At 51.4% G+C, this 3,828-nt stretch overlaps 1 long non-coding RNA gene across 1 annotated transcript; it reads right to left on the bottom strand.

Moving 5' to 3' along the window:
* On the bottom strand, positions 1-1,216 carry LOC116268920. Its single transcript, XR_004176172.1, has 2 exons — positions 1,128-1,216; positions 1-221 (listed from the first exon to the last, which is right to left on the bottom strand). It is a non-coding gene; the product is annotated as an uncharacterized LOC116268920 (long non-coding RNA).
* Between the last annotated feature and the right edge of the window lie 2,612 nt (positions 1,217-3,828).

Consider the following 3,828-nt stretch of genomic DNA (forward strand, 5'->3'; position numbering starts at 1 on the left):
AAGTCCTGCGCAGGCCCAAGGTTTTTTGGTCACCAGGTGACCCACAGGAGAGTTCCCAAAGGTAGAGACGTCTGCCCAAAGGAACTCCATTCCAGTCCATGTGAGACCCGTCCAGGACGGAGACGTCCGCCTGGAGGTAATCTCCATTCCGGCTCCAGGAGCCTCCCGGTCTCTAGTGGCTCCAAAGGACGCTTTGTAGCCAGGTAGAGTTCGGTTTCCGCCTATAGGTGAGAGAAGGCAATGGGAAATCCCCAATCCAAAATACCTAGAGACACCCCTTTAGGGTGTCTTCTAACTAATCTCAAAACTTTACAATTACAGCAAGATCTTAAATGAAAGCGACTGATTTTACTCTCCACTGTGGCGTGGCCAGTCTCAACATTGAGACTGACAACCAGTCTCAATGGCCGCCTGAAGGCACTTTAGACCGTAACATTTTAATTAGATCTCTCTAATTTCTGCCAGAGGCTCGGAAAGTGGTCAGAAATTATCTATGTCCAAGGCTTTTAGGACTTGCGCTCTCGCCCAGACCTGTGCGCCCAGTGTTAAATGGCCCAGGTCTTGTTAGCCTAAACCCCTAAACCCGGCCCTTGGCCCCCACCTCAGCAACTGTGGAGGACTCCACCTCCATTTCAGATGGGGCCGACGGCAGGCGACCTCCCTCCCGACTTTCCAACCCCCCTCCCTATGGACTTCCTACCACCCCTCCCGACGCTCCTCCTTCAGCCACTCCTCTCACCCCTCCCTATGGAGCTCCAACTGCCCCGCCCGACACTCCTCCCTCAGCCACTCCTCTTACCTCTCCCATTTCCATCCACACTTGCTCCAAGACCGCGGTAGCGGCCCCCATTAGTCAGCCCTCTATCAGTCAGCCTGCCTCAACCCCCTCTACCAGTCAGCCTGTCTTAACCTACCCTACTGGTCAGTCTGTTCCAACCTCCCCTGCTAGTTTGTTGCCCCCTCCCCCACCCCAAGAAGTTGCTGGAGCCAAAGGCGTGGTTAGAGTCCACGTCCCCTTTTCCTTGGCTGACCTTTCCAAAACTGAAGAACGACTTGGCGACTTCTCAGCCAACCCCACCTAATATTCCAAAGAGTTTCAATACCTAGGCCAGAACATATAACCTTACCTGGCATGACTTACATGTCATTCTTACTTCCACTCTTAACCCAGAGGAAAGAGAGTGCATTCTCGCAGCCGCCAGGCAACATGCAAATCAATGGCATTTAATCGACGCCACCGTCCTGTTAGGAGAGATGGCTGTCCCGTCCATAGAACCAGATTGAGATTACCAACCACAGCAGCCTGGCCGCCGTAGGAAGGACATTATGGTTCAATGTCTCTTGGCCGGTATGCAGGCAGCCTCTAACAAAGTGGTCAATTTTGATAAACTAAAGGAAATCATCCAGCACCCAGATGAGAACCCGGCTTCCTTCCTAAATCGCCTTACAGAGGCACTAGCCCAATTTACTCGGCTAGACCCCACCTCCCCAGCCGGAGCAGCTGTCCTAGCCTCCTATTTTATCTCCCAGTCAGCCTCACATATTCCAAAAAAGCAAAAAAAAAAAAAAAAAAAAAAAGGTTGAAGATGGGCCTCACACTCCCATACAGGAAAATTGGCCTTTAAAGTTTTTAACTCCAGAGAAGCAGCAGCTGAGGCCACAGAGCTAGACAAGGAAAAAAGAAGGGCTGTGCTTCAGGCGCAAGCTCTAGTGGCTGCCCTCCAACCAGCGTTGCCCACTCTGCCGGCAGGGAAGACACAGGGCAAGTCTCCCAGGGGCTCCTGCTATAAATGCGGAGACCCAGGACACTGGGCAAACCAGTGTCCCCAGGCCAAGCCGGCCACTCTGTCTCGTCCATGCTTTAAGTGTGGCACAACTGGGCATTGGGAAAAAAGGTGTCCAAATCCTCGCCTGCCTACCACGCCATGCCCAACCTGCCAACAGGAAGGACACTGGAAGTCTGATTGCCCCGCCAGCAGGGCAGGCATTGCGCCTCAACGTGGTGCCTCTCCTCAAAGGCCGGAAGGCTCCTTCCAGCTCCTACACCTGGACGATGACTGATGGTGCCCACACTCGGAGACCCTGGTCACCCTCGCCGAGCCTAGGGTAACTCTACAGATAGCGGGTAAGCCAATTTCTTTTCTCATCAATACGGAGGCTACCTATTCTGTTTTGCCAACCTATGGAGGTCCTAGCCAGCCATCCACTATCTCAGTAGTTGGGGTAGACGGTAAACCGTCTAACCCTCGCCAGACCCCAGTGTTAAATTACTGCCTGGACTATGCATGCTTTGCCCACTCTTTCCTCATCATGCCCTCTTGTCCCACCCCCCTCTTGGGATAAAACATCTTAACCTAACTCAAAACATCTATTCCCCTTCCCTTTCTCCAGGTGGCCAGGTTCTACTCAAGGATCAACACCCTCCTCAAATTTTCTCGCTTCCTCACCATTCTTCATCTTAACTTAACTGACTTTTCCTTCATAAACCCCATAGATACCCTCCTTCCCGACCCATCTCCCAACCAGTAGGTTTCCCAACTTTTTACTCTCATAGAAGACCTAGCTTGGCAGGGTGCCCTTTGTGATTTCGGCAATGTTGAACTTACCCTCTACACCTTTGTCAGCATTATTATGGTTCACTCTAATTCCCCTAGTTACTCCTACTAATCCTAACTTTGTATGGAGATTCTAAACCTGGTCTACAGACAATCAGATACACTCAGTCATGCAGGGCACTGCAGATTGTCCCCCCCCAACCCCCACCCAGGGTTGTCACTCTGCCCTCTCCCTAAATAAAATGTGGACTCATTAGGCCAGGATGAAGGACAGATACAGGGAAGGAGAGGCTGTAACCAGAAGGCAGTAGAGAGCCCAGACCTCCCCAAGGGCCTCTGCTGCACTCAGTCCCTGTTGAGTCAGAGATAGGGAGAAGCCAGGAGGTAGGGGAGTTGGTGAGGGGAGCAGCCTTGGTGAGCAGGAGGTGGAGAGACAGAGAGAGAGACAGAGGTGGGGAGAGACAGAGATGACAGAGATCAGGAGAGACAGAGATGAAGAGAGACAGAGTGAGACAGAGATTCCTTTTTGCTACTCTACGCCAAACTCTTCATGGTGTAATTGCACATAAGCTCCCAGCAGGACCCAGACGGCCCCTGTTGGAGGCTACTTTTGGTGTAACCAAACTCTATCTAAAACTCTTAACCATACCTCCATCACCCAGTCCCTTTGCGTTCCGGTATCTTTAGTGCCTAGCTTAACCCTATATAGCAAAGGAGAATTGTCTGAACTAGCTTCCCAGCTCAGCTCCAGCAATAACATCCAAAAGCGGGCTGTTTTTCTTCCCTTAATTATCGGGGTTTCCCTAGCTTCAACAATTTAACGCCCCCTTAACCCCCGGACCACCGGTATGGCTACCGCCTGTAGTACAGCAGATGCTTCCATTCCTGATTCCCATACTAATCCTCTGCCTTATGTTATGTCTTGCTCCCATTCTAATAAAATTTCTCCGAGCCAAGGTTCAAGAGATCACCCGAGTCACCTTCAACCAAATGCTCCTGCATCCCTACACGCAACTGCCAACCTCAGACCCTAACTACGCCCCTTAACAGCAGGAAGCAGCCAGACAGACCACGGCGCCCTAAATTCTTATAATCAATAAGAGGTTGGACTGTTTGGGTGAAGGAGAAAGGACAAGATGGAGGAAGGTGAACAAGAAGGCATAATCCATGTTGCTTCCGGGTTCTTCCTCACCAACTTTCCCGCGCGCGGGAAGATGCAGATCAACCGAGCATGCTCCAGGTGATGTCAATCCGAAGAGATCAAAACTTACCC

This window comes from Papio anubis, chromosome 9 (assembly GCF_008728515.1).
Source record: "Papio anubis isolate 15944 chromosome 9, Panubis1.0, whole genome shotgun sequence".
Classification (NCBI taxonomy): domain Eukaryota; kingdom Metazoa; phylum Chordata; class Mammalia; order Primates; family Cercopithecidae; genus Papio; species Papio anubis.